General features: G+C 34.8%; 1 long non-coding RNA gene across 9 annotated transcripts in view; it reads right to left on the minus strand.

Annotated features, from left to right (window-relative positions):
• Positions 1 to 3,242: 3,242 nt before the first annotated feature.
• LOC146396040 (uncharacterized) overlaps positions 3,243 to 13,422 on the minus strand; it is a 181,276-nt gene continuing 171,096 nt past the window's right edge. For 7 of the 9 annotated variants that reach the window (XR_014829373.1, XR_014829374.1, XR_014829379.1 and 4 more), the window contains one exon: positions 3,353 to 3,541. This is a non-coding gene — a long non-coding RNA (uncharacterized LOC146396040). Of the gene's footprint in view, positions 3,542 to 13,422 lie in introns of all 9 variants that reach the window. The other 2 variants (XR_014829371.1, XR_014829372.1) reach the window with 2 other exon arrangements.

The raw sequence follows: 13,422 nt of genomic DNA on the forward strand, positions 1-13,422 counted from the left end.
TAGGAGTAAGGAAAGAAATGCTGAAGAGAAAAGAATAATGGTCATGCTACCATTAACATTGAAAGTACATATTTGGCATGAAGCCTACAGCCAAACATTACAATCTATCAAAAGGTAAATTATTCAAGAAATGTAATTAGATGTTTACCATTACATGTGAATAAAAGAAGGCACATAGAATTTAGACAGGAGCAGCTCTTGAATTTGTAAACAGGGATTTCCCATTCTAGTAGAGCATGTTCTTGAAAAAAATTCATTCGCTTTTCTCATTCTCTTCTCTCTCCATCTGCAACTCTATGGCAGCAAGGGTGGAAAAATAGTGCTTGGCAATGTTAGAAAAGTTGGAATAAAATTTGGAAAACTAATGATGCTGGAAACCCTCTATAATTTCATTGTCTACAGAATAGAAATTTCCACAATATAGATTTGTTCAAGACTCAAATTAAAGGACATTGAGTTTTTAAAATATGAACATGTTCATGAAACAGTTACACCACACTCAGTACATTCTGAGTTATGGCCTTGAGGCTTTGAAAAAAAATCCCTAGGGTATTACTAGAATTAAGCATAAATAATGTCTATTTCAATTGATCCAGGTAAATCACCATCATTTTGTTGCCATTTAAATTTCCTCTTATTCTAAATGGATAGAGGAAGTTAAATGGATTCTAACTAGTAGAATAAACTCAGCTGAGTTTGCTTTAGAGTTTGAGCCAGATGTCCACAAATGTTAGTGTACATCAGAATCATCTGAGATGACTGATAAAAATGAAAATTCTTAGGCTCCTTCCCCAGAGATTCATAAACAATAGGGCTGGAGATGTGGTACACATATTAAGAAACATTAGAACAGATAACTTGTGAATTTTAAGCTTTTTCTAGAGTTAGAAATAATATTAGAAAACACTATTAAATAGCAAAGATAAGGAACATTTAAAGGATAAACATCATATTAAGTATGACTTTTCATAATATTTGCTCTAATACTTCTAAGTCAATGAAAAAATTTTCCTATCTCCTACCAGTAGTATCCTTCTAACCAGGAAAAGTGCCAGTTCAAGTTTGTTCTCCTACAAAATCAAAAGAAACATCTGTGTACTAGTAAAAGCCAGAACGAAAATGATTGGGTAATTTCCTTCTTAGGCTACCAAGCAGACTGATCCTCAGAGAACCTAGACTGGGCACTTGAAAAAGCACTTAAGGGTTTGACTCTGGGCCACTGGACTCTGGCCAAGGCAAACCTGTCTGCTTTCCTCCTCAGAAGGGGCAGTTGTGTTTGTAGTTTAGGAAAGGAAATCACTGATGCCCAGGAGAAAGCCTCCCAGAACTCCAACAGTACAGCTCTGCTGCAGGCCGAATGCAGAACATCCTGAGCATATGAAAACCAGATCTCAGACTAGATTGAGAGCTCCCTCACATGAGGTTACTCTAGTCTCCTGCACTGAGAAATTCTCACTCACCCAACACAAGTACTCATTCCCAGGATGTATGTCGGAATAGTTCATGGATAACATTCAAAGACTATAATAAATAAATTTGAAATTTCAGTCAAAAATGGCAAATATCTGAGTTTTCTCTAAGGTGGTCCAACGAGAAATGTGTTCCTAAGTTAGTCCTATACTCTAATATCTTACTATCTTCGTTCATTATAAAATAAATTTCTCTTAGCACACAAGAAACCATCACCAAAAGAACTTCTAAATGAAGCCATCTTGGAAAAGCATCTTTCTCATACAAATTTAAAGCTTTCTCCTCACCCAGACTCTTTCCCACACAAGATTTAATGCAACAAAACAGGATGTTCGAACAGTATTTAATGCATAAAACCAGTCTGGACTATACCTTCCTAAGCTATAGTCCTTTCTTATTTTTCCAAATTCAGGTTATTCTCATCAATCACTGGGTCTATGTGAATACTAGACCAAGCTAGGCAGTTGGAAGTCAGAATTAAGCCTGAAAATCTGGAAAAAGCTAATTAGGTTGTAATGAATGTATGTATGAACACAAGCACAAGAATAGCCACAGAAGAATTTATTCCTAATAGCCAAAACCCAGTAACCACCCAAATGTGTATCAAGTAAATAAATCTATAGTTACAATCATAAGGCAATGAGAATCAATGATCTATAATTATACACAATTAAATGAAAATCTTGGCGCATGTGCTATATTTCTATTTTTATGAAGTTCAAACACAGGAAAAATTAATCTATAGTATTCTAAATAAAAATAATGGACATCTTGAGGGAGGAGAAGAAAGGGTACTGATTAGATGTTGGCACATGGGGTCTTTCTGGGTTGTTAAAAGGCTTGGTTTACTTATCTGGCTCCTGACTACATGGATCTGTTCACTATGAGAAAATTTGTTGTGTGTAATGTACACAAAAGAAATATAAACTTTTCAATATGTACATTATACTTCAATGAAAAGTTCATATAAAAAGATCCTATCATGTTGTTTTACCTCTGAGGAAAATAACATGAAAATGGATTAAAGAAGATGAGAGGTAAGTGCAGGGAAAGGTTGTACCAGGAAAAGCTAAAAGAGAAAAGGAGTAAGATGGAAGATCTATCTCATAAACTGACTTCTGGGCCCCTTAAGGGGGAAGGTAGGGGAACCGAAGATAAAATCTAAAATGAAATGCTTGGAGAACAACAAAGATCAAGCCTCCAAAACCCCCAGAGCAATTTCATAAGGAAAAACATGTCAAAAATCAAATGCAACCAAGAAAAATAAATGGCATTGTCTTCCTGGACTAACCATTCAAAAAAAATAGTGAGTTCCACAGTTTATCCCATGTAATCTCTCCAGAAATCAGTTCTCCTTTCAACTTAGATGAGATAAAAGTATAAAAAAGGAGATAGATAAAATATAAAAGAGGAACTGATTTTTCAAATGAGAAAATATAACTTTGAAGCATGAGATATTATAGCATAATACCACAATTTTTTTCCAACTTCAACAGTCAAAAACATCTATACACCCAAAAACTGTAACTGGAAGTAAGAAAATTTTAAAGAGACTTGGGGAAATATCTGCAACTTATTTGAAAGACAAAGTTAATATACTTGATTTGCTAAGAATACTCACAAATCAATAAAAATGTTTTAACAGAAAAACAGACAAAGGACACAATCAGGTATTTCACAAAAGAATACAAGTAAATGAAAAATGAATTAATCTCAATGTATATCAAAACAACTATAGCATCTTGCAATTATAAAGTTGTCAAGGACTTTTACAAATATTAATAACCAGTGTTGGTATAATAGATATGATGGCAACATAAATACTAAAACTGTCTGGAAGAAATCGATCAAGCTGAATTAAAACGCTTTATACTGTACATACCAAGTTCAAGCTTGACCTTCAGCAATCTTCAGAGAGAATCAGGAAGAGGTGGTTGCATGTGAACAGTGATGGCAGCTACCCTAGGATCCAGAAGCTTGCTGGACTGTTGCCGGGTATAACACCAATGAGGAAGCAAATGGTTGGGCTTTTCAGGACCCTTGATCCAACAGAAGCTGGTCCACAAAGAGGCTAAAAAAAAAAAGAAAAATGTTGATGACAAACTGACCCAAAAGGATCAGCTGCAAAATGATGAAAACTTCTTCTACCTTAAAAATAGTCTCCAATATTAATTTAACCTAAATATCTTTTACCACATCTTGATTATCACAGACTCTCAAGGAAATCTGTATTCAAATTTGATACCAGTTGTGTTCCTTTTGCACCATTTTGCTAAAGGATAAACTGCTGTGGGATTTTTTTTCCCCTATTTACAACAAAGAGAATATAAATGATGTTTTTAAAATAATTTTTAAAAACCATGAAAACTAAAAAGAATTAACTGTTTAAAAACAAAACCAAAGCAACAATAAAAACAAACAAGCAAAAAGAACTCTTCACATATATGTTCCAAGGTGGACAATGTTTCGAGGATTTTCTGGGTTTTAAAAATTTTATGTTGTGTTGTACTGTTTTTTCCTATTCTGCTTTACTTCTATAGTAACTGCTGAGTTAAGCTACATAAATATGATAATAACTGTATACTGTCTCTGGCTCCACAGCACTGGTTCTAGAATTAAACTGCCTGGGGTCAATACCCAGTTCTTCTACTGCTAAGCTGTATAACTTTGTACAAGTTTAATATTTTCTCTGTGCATCAGCTTCCTCCTCTGTAAAATCAGGAAAATAATAGTAACATATCTGAAAGGTTTTTGTGAAAATCAAATATCACTGCATAAACACTAAGGACAAGAGTTCTCATTGTGGCTCAGCAGGTTAAGAACCTGACTAGTATCCATGAGGATGCAGTTCAATCCCTGGCCTCTCTCAGCAAGCCAAGCTGTGGCATAGTCGCAAGCAGCTGGCATAGGTCGCAGATGTGGATCCGATCCGACATAGCTGTGGCTGTGGTGTAGGCCGGCAGCTGTGCCCCAATTCGACCCCTACCCTGGGAACTTCCATAAGCTGTGGGTGTGGCACTAAAGAAAAAAAAAAAAACAAAACAAAACCGAACAATTATTGATGCAGTAAAAGTCTTTCATAGATAGTATCTATCATGACATTTGTACCTCTTAGCTGTTTCCACTAATAAAGATAAAAAGCATAGAGCATGATTTGTTGGTGATCACATTTCCAAGAACTCACACCACAAAAGCATATGTTAAGTAGCAAGAACTAGTAATAAACAGAGGAACAATAGAGGAGTGATGTCAATGAGATGGTAGAATAGGATGCCCTAGACCCTTCCTCCCACAGAAACACTATTTCAACAACACATGGACCAATTCCCATTATGAAAAATCCAGACACAGTTAAGAGGGTCTTGTACCCAAAAGGAGCACAGAATTAGCCATTCTGAAGCCAGCAGGAAAACTCATGGCACCCTTTTGCCATAATTCCTCTCCCTGACACACCACCATACAACTGGGAGAAAACTCCCATCTCCTGGTTTCTACTTGGGAAAGAAAAGAGAAGACTAGACCATAATTCTGAATTTTCATAGGATCTTCCCAAAGGATTGGCTTTTGTCTCACCTCTCATGGAGTATTAATGGAACTGAGCTACTCGAGGTGGGGAGATGGGGGGTGGGGCACTGAGATCAAAAATTCAGATGGCACATAGATGTTCTGGAGAAACTGCAATACAGCAGACAGAGGCTAATATAGCTCAACAGATGCTCTTTAATTGGAGAAAGAGAAGAATGGAGCACATGACCAATTTTCCAGATTTTTGAGAACTGCACAAGGCACAGTTTCTGTTTAGCCTAACTCAGGGCTCTAACAGGACCCAACATACTATGGATGACACTATAATAGGAGAAAACTACAAGCAAATATTCCTGATGAATGTAGAGGCATAACTCCTCCTCCATAAAATACTAGCCAACCAAATTCAACAGCACATTAAAAAAATCATTCACCATAATTAAGTAGAATTTATCCCAGTGATACAAGGATGATTCAATAGATAAAAGTCTATTTATGTGATATACCACATTAACAGAACAAAGGATAAGAAAAAAATCACTTGATCATCTCAATAGATGCAAAAAAAGCACCTGAAAAAATTCAACACCATTTCATGATAAAAACACTCCATAAACTAGGAATAGAAGAAATTACCTCAACAGAACAAAGACCAAATACGATAAGCCCACAGCTAATATCATACTCAGTGGTGGAACACTGAGCTTTTCCTCTACGATCAGGAACACATCAAGGATATCCACTCTTGCCAGTTGCATTCAACATAATACTGGAAGTCCTAGCCAGAGAAATTAGGCAAGAAAAAGAAACAAAACTCATCCAAATTGGAAAGAAAAATTAAAATTTTCCCTATATGCAAATGATAAGTAGAAAACACTAAAGATTCCATTTAAAAATTGTTAGAACTAATAAATGAATTTAACAAAGCAGAATATAAAATCAATGTACAAAATTCATTTGCATTTCTCTATACTAACAATGAATAAACTGAAAATGAAATTAAGAAAATAGACCCATTTACAATAGTATTCAAAAGAATAAAATAAATAGAAATAAACTAAGGAAGCGAAAGCCTTGTACAGTGAAAACTAAACTTTGCTGAAATAAATCAGTAAGGTGCAAATAAATGGAAACAAATCCATGTTCATAGATTAGAAGATTTCTGCTTATACTGTACATATAACTCAGAGTGATCTACAGATTCAATATAATCTCTTTCAAAATCCCAATTATGTTTTATTGCAGATATAGAAAAAAAAAAAAAAACCCTAAAGTATATCGGGAGCCACAACCTCAGGAGCCACAATAATCTTGAAAAAGAACAATACTGGAGTCCTCACACTTCCAACAGGATAGTAATATTTAAAGTATTAGGTAATTTAAGATGAACTCTTGCCTGTTCAATGCAGGGATGCATACTGTCAATGTTTCATGGCATGACTCTTCTTATTCTCTCTGAGCTATTCTAGCCAATCAGGACCTCATATAGTTGGCTTATCAAGGTTGTACACAAGTCTTGTTGACCCAATAGTCATCTAGTGTCATTAAGATAGCTTCGTAGATCTCTTTTCTGAAGCATTATGTGTTGTTTTCATAATATGACTCTCAGAGGATATCTTACCTTATTTCTAGGTTCTCAGAGGAAGCTCCACATAACTCAAGTGCAGTCCATATGTGGTATAACACATTAATATTAGTAATGTACAATGGAAAATTAATGGATCAATTAATAAGTCAATAAATCTGTAGAGAGAAAATCTAAGATATAAGACTACACTCAGAAGTACACATCATGAACAGAAATATATTCATAATATTTTGCCTTTTCTAATCTTTGATACTTGTTCCCTCAAATTGGACTTCGAACTTCTAAATCTAATCATATAATGTTTAATCACTAAAACCGAATAGCTGGCCATTCAGACAAGATCCATTAATCCCCAATTGTATGTTACTAATATTAATGTCTTTTATAATTTGCATTTTCATTCTTTAATTTTCTATAGTATTCAGTGGTGCCCCATTTTCTCTGACATCAAATATAATAATCAACTTTCCCCACTCTATGTCCTCATTTCTCTCTGAAACACAACATAGCTCTTGAAACTGTAGCTCAGAGAGTTGCATTGTCTTGCCCAAGGCACTAGTAATTGGAAAATCCACAATTCAAACACAGCTCTAGCCAACACCAAGACCTTCTCTTCTCATTGTATATAATATGCCTCATGAACAAACATGCCCTGCTTGGTCCTACCTCACTGTGTTCATTCTCAAATGAAACCCCATCTATGTTCAAATTTTACCTATCTTTTATGGTCAAACTCAAGTTTTTCTGCCTTCCATTCAAAGATACATATTTTTGTGAAAAATATTACTATAATGCTAAAAAATACTAAATTGCAATATAATGTTAACTTTAAGATATGTTTTCAAATATAAAATACAAAGTGGAAAACTTAATAACTCAATGCAACAGACTGAACTTGATGATGGGAGGAAAGGACAATGGATAAGGGAAGGGGCTGTAGAGAGGAACATATCAGATAATCTTGGAGAGTCTCGGAAAGTGGGTCACAGCCCTCTCAGTTCCCAGAAGCCTCCAGGGGAATGAGAATGGAAGTCTGGCCAGTCCAAGTCCTCCAAACACATACTCGTGCAGTCAAAGCACCAAACTGAAACACCAGAATAGATTAACCAAGAAAAAAAAATGACTAATATGAGACCTTCCCCTACTGTTATGGGTTTGGATAAAAGGGCAGATAATAGATAGCGGTTAGCCCCTGAAAAGATCAGGAAAATGTCACCACTCAGGGACTGTAGAGCAAAACAAAGTAAAAAGCAGCCTAAGAATGCTGAAGCCAAGTGCTTGGTAATCAATTCTTTTTTATTTGGTAAGAGGAATGGAAGGCAGAAGAATACCAGAAATTTAGAGGAAGGAGAAGAAAGTGAGGTGGATATGCCAGAAAATTAACATAGCCTTAGTTGACAGACCAGATTTATCTTCACTGGTTTGGAGGGGGAATAAAAGAAATGATGGGAAGGACTGCAGAATGAATTACAGAAGAGGTAAGAAATGAACCTTATTTGAGAAATCCCATAGAGGCAAATAAAAGAAAAAAAAACATTTGGCAGCTGGTGGCTCTTTATCTAACGGTCTTATTTAGCGTCAACAAACCAGTGGGTACATGTGCATATATTAATGTGTATACGTAAATAAGAACTATGTACCCCATCCTCTCTCACCGAAAGAAGCTCTGTGGCTAAAGTGGATTGTGAAACATGAATCTATAACCCCTCTTCAAGATTCATGACACATATTAGAGTCAGAAAATTCCACAGTAGAGAAACCTAAAATAATCAAGTTATCTGCTCAAAGAGTGCTTTTTGCCTTTTTTTTTTTTTTTTTTTTTTTAACCACACAGCTATTGTTACACTGAGGATTACATGGAATATCAGTGTAGGAAGCTTAGTTTGAAATTTTTAAGATTTTAAACTACCACAACATAGCAAATAAGCCAATGCATTGAACAATGATAAGTTCTGAATATATATTTGATCAATATTGAAAACCTTTAAAAATCAATGCATATTCTATTTTTCCCAGTGGCAAAATTAATTTTTATAATCTACTTGGAAATATTTCACTCCCAAAAGAGTTTAAGCTGCAGTTTTTAAAAAATGTTGCTTTTAGCCAGTCCTGTTAGCCTCAAAGTATCAGAAAAAGGGAATGTATGTATTCAATCTATAAAATGTCAGTTTCTATCCTAACAGCATTTTTAAGTTTTGCTTTTATCAATGTCACAAATTAGTAGTTTTCATTCTCAAGATATAGCTGTGTATGTCATAATATATTTGTACAACAAAGTCTGACATTTCAGAGAAGTTTCCCTTATCTACAGCTATTTCCATGTTCAAAAAAATTGGAGAAGAAACAGATGTTGAATGGCAAAACATATTTTAAACTGTTTCAAAAATATTTGGCAGCAAGTGTGGAGCACTGGTGGAAGAACAGCTCTGTAATAAATGGCAAGTTTATTTTGCGTGTACTTTTCTTGAAAGAAAAATAATTTGAAAAGAGACAAAGGAAAATTATTGATGCGTATTATATAGACATTAATAGGGAAAACAACTTTTAGTGAATAGTTCATGATTTTGAGTCTCTATAAAACTTCATATACCCACTTATACATGTAATATATTTTAAAATTTTGAAGTTCCTTTTGCTTATTACAACCTGTGATTTTTTTAAAGTAGCCCTGATATATTTTACCCTTCCTATCTTTTAATTTCTACTATAGCTTTTAAACTAACTTTTGCTCAAGAAAATAGACTAATCTAATATTACTCTACATTAATTTCTGAAAGATTCTTGTGGTTGAGTAATAAGTTTCTGGTCATAACTTGTTCATTTTGCATAATATGTTCATTTTATTCTTAGTCATCCAGCTATGTTTCTTTATCGTTAAATAGATTTAAACTATCTTTAAGGCTATTTTGGTGGATAGATTAAAAGATGATTCCACTAAAAAGAAGGTTGTTGGAATATTTCAAAGAATTTGGGAAAAAAAGTATTAGTTGGCTTAACTCAAAGCTTTTTAATGGATTTTTTTTAACCATTTGTCACAGGGATAGCCAATTCTGTAGTTTTCTTTGGCATACCAAGAGTAATTTTATTAAAACAAACCTTCAGGGAATGAAGTTAGCAATATATAGGACAAGCATATATTAGATTATTTTTCCTTTTGCTAAAATTCTCTAAGATGGCTGCTGAAATTGATATTGTTGTTACCACTAACTGTAATAATATACCGAAATGGTCAAAATTCAGGGATTGTCTACATGTCATATCAAAAGAAGGCAGCAATTTTAAGGTTCAGTTAATGAACCTGTCATTATGCAAAGCTTAAATTCTTTTCTAGTCGGCCTTGAAGTTTAAAGTTGTGTATGATTTGGCCAGACTCTAGCAACTGACTAATTTATGAATAAACAGTAGACTGGTTATAGTTTCCTCTGGTAACTCAAGATTCAAAGTTTCTTTATTCCAAAATAATCCAGAACTCATTAGGCAATTTTAGCATACTTGACTTACAAATAAATTGTCTTTGTCATTTTATTCCAGAGTTCTAAATATAGATTTAGAAGTAGTCCTTTGATTGATGATCTCCTAAATTGAGTACTCCTGTTTAATCATTTAATTAAAAATAAAACAATTCTGATTTTGCCCACTCCTACAAACCAATCCTTCTAAAGAACCACCATGATAAATTATTTCCTCATTCAAATGTCTTCAGCAGCTCTTCACTGTCTGCTTAACAAATTCCAAACTCATTGGCTTGTCTTTCCACGTCTTTTTTTTTTTTTGAACTCCAACCTATTTTTCGATCTATTTCTTACAATTTCAACTTTTCCCCTACATGCCTTCTCAGAAGGCATAAAAAATAGGATTTTAAAGGGCCGCTAGGGCTCTTCTAGAGTCTTGGAACTGAAGCATTTTTGAGTATGGTGGGGACATCTAAGAGGCTTGAGAAGAGGGCAGAGTTGAAGATGATGGGATTGCAAAGGAAAACTGGACTAGAGCCAGATTATAAAGGACACTATCTGCCAAGCTAAGTTTGAATTTGTTCGTAAAGGCAACTGGACACTATTTTAACAAAGGAGAGATATGATCATATCTGTGTTTTCCAAAGATGGTAGAGTAAATTTGAAGAAGAGATGTCTAGAGGCATGACAGGCAGCTAAGAGAGTATAAGAATAATTATGAGAGATGGCGATAGCTAAGTAATATGGTGTAGTTGATGGAGTGAAGGATCTCATTCCAATAAATATTTGAGGATTATTATCAATCAGGTCAGGGATGATTTAGTAGTTACATGGCTCTGGAGTCAGAATGCCCTTGTGCAAACCCTGTCTTCCATACATCCTAGATGTATGACTTAGATCAAGGTAACATACCTCCCGGAGATTAATTTTTCTCATAGCAAGGTAGAGATAACCAAAGTACCTATCTCCACAGATGCTGTGAGAATTAAAGTCAAAAATTCTCATTAAGTTCTTGGCACCATAACCAACTTATTAAGGACTCTATAAATTGTATCCCTAGAATGTGACAATGCATCATTTAGACTTCAGGTCTCCCTCTCAGTTTTCTGTCCTCAGGTTTGTTAAATGTAACTTATATTCTATACATAATGCATTTTTACCTCTATTGGATCACTCTTTATGTCATGATCATATGTTTTTTCATTCTGGTTTCCATCTCCCAAAATCCAGCTTAAGTACATGATTTAGTCATCTCAGAATTCCCAGTACTAAGTTTAATTAGACTGGAATTAAACTTGGTCAAAGTTCTCTGTAAACCTTTCCAAATATGATTTTTCCAGTCCCTGAACTTTCATAGGACTTTACAACACTCTTAACCCTTACCTCATATACTGTTGCATTTGAGGACTTGATGTATGTAACTACTCTCCCCTCATTACATCAGGAGTCATTTCCCCACTCAGGCTTTTCTGGTGCTCTACACATGATCAGATTGGTGTCTCAGAAAAATAAATCCAATGCATAACCATTTGATTATTTGCTCATTCACTCAATGACAAATAATTCCAGGGAAAGCCACCAACCAAATTATAAACTCCTTACTGCCATAAACTATCTTTGTGTTCAGTATTTACATTTAACGTTTCATCGTTCTGGAAAACCTGTCACTGGGGAAGTACTAGAAGGTGCTCACTAAGTAATCTTAAATTCACAGGATTTGATCTTCTGTTGGTTGCCCTTGGGTATTATTCTCATGAAAGCTTTCCAAAGAGTATAACTGAAATCTTCTCAATTAAGATAATTTTAACTGTTAAGCACATGGTGTACTATTATTTAATAGAAATGATGGTTGTTTGTCCAAATTACATTTCATTGTGTGGGCAGGCATCTGAATGTTTCACAAACAGCAGTTAGCAGGGATGTAAATATTGCTTGACTTACACTTACTTGAGAAATTCAAGGCTGCCATAGCCAATGATCTAAACCAACACCACGTTCTACTAAAAGTTCTTGGGTAGAGCTTTAAAAATGTCTCAGGAGGGCAGCCAGCCAAACACATGTGCCATCCAGATTTCCAAGTCTGGGGATATGAGAAAGAAGGAAACCTGCCCGAGCACGGTCAGGGCAGATGGTATACCTACAGCCACTTCTCTTGTCCTCTGGTGTGCTCCTGCCTGGGACCTTGGCAGCACTCCTGCACTGTTGCTGAGGGATGCCAGGAAAAATGTGAACCTGGAGCCAATTTGGGAAGTAAACCACCTCACAGATTCCTGCTCAACCTAGCAACAAAACCCCTATCATTTGAAAGCATCAGTACACACTTCTTTCATTCCAAAGACACCATGATCACTCTATATCTTATATATTTATTCCACTACCTGCAAACAGTTACGCTTCTTTATCAAATGCAAAAAGAATGTATCTGCATACTTCATCCTAGTATTCCCTAGCATCCTCCTATTCCCAAGGGATAGCCCCGGGATTCTAAAGGGCAAAAGCCATGTATGTATTATTCCTACTTCCTCCTGTCAGAAAACAGGCTAGCCAGGTTCTTTCCCATGTATCAGAAACAAATGCCTCTGACCCAAACAATTTAGTTGATAGGAGCCTAAGAATCCAAACAAAAATTCCAAATGTTGATTAAGAGAATTTGTGATTAAGTTAAACAGTTAAAATCCAAACATATTAAAAATCTAGTTCAAATATACATCTTATGCAAGTCAAAAATTTGTACTCCCCAATTAATTACTAAAACAGTCAAATTTGTGTAGTCATTTAACATTCTTTCCAGTGTGCAATAAAATTTATAGGGTAATTTAAATGCCATCTGTACTTTTACTTTACTCCATCTAAATGGCCACATTCTTTCCCCCAACCTCAATCCCAAAATCTCTTTGATGTTGAAATTCTGTTCTAAAATCCACTATTATTTGGATAAGTGTTTGAAAAATGCCAATATTTTTATATTGACCATGATATAATAATTATTTGTGCATCCAAAGAGTCACTGCCATACAAATAAATGCTTGTTTTTTTTTTCAAATTTAACATGATTCAATTTGAAAAAAATTTATTAATTCTTATTATAGGTTGGTGCCAATGCTAGCCACTATATACAATAAGCTTCCATGAGGAGTTAATAATCTAACAGGTAAAAGAGACATAAAAAGATCTAACTATAACATGAAGTGAAATGATGTGAGAACTAACATGGACTGCAAACATGTTTTAAGAGTAGAGTGGGAAGACCTATTCATCTTGATGAGGGGAACCAGGTAATATGTCATAAAGGAAGTGAAACTCTCTAATATCTTAAAACATGAGTAAGATTGTGACAGAAAAGAGATGTAAGAATATTCTGCTCTTGGAAACATCATGCCTTAAAAG

This window comes from Sus scrofa, chromosome 15 (assembly GCF_054392235.1).
Source record: "Sus scrofa isolate SSC_HxYL_T2T_F1_AM1 chromosome 15, Sscrofa_HxYL_maternal_Yorkshire_Landrace_v2.0, whole genome shotgun sequence".
NCBI classification, from domain to species: domain Eukaryota; kingdom Metazoa; phylum Chordata; class Mammalia; order Artiodactyla; family Suidae; genus Sus; species Sus scrofa.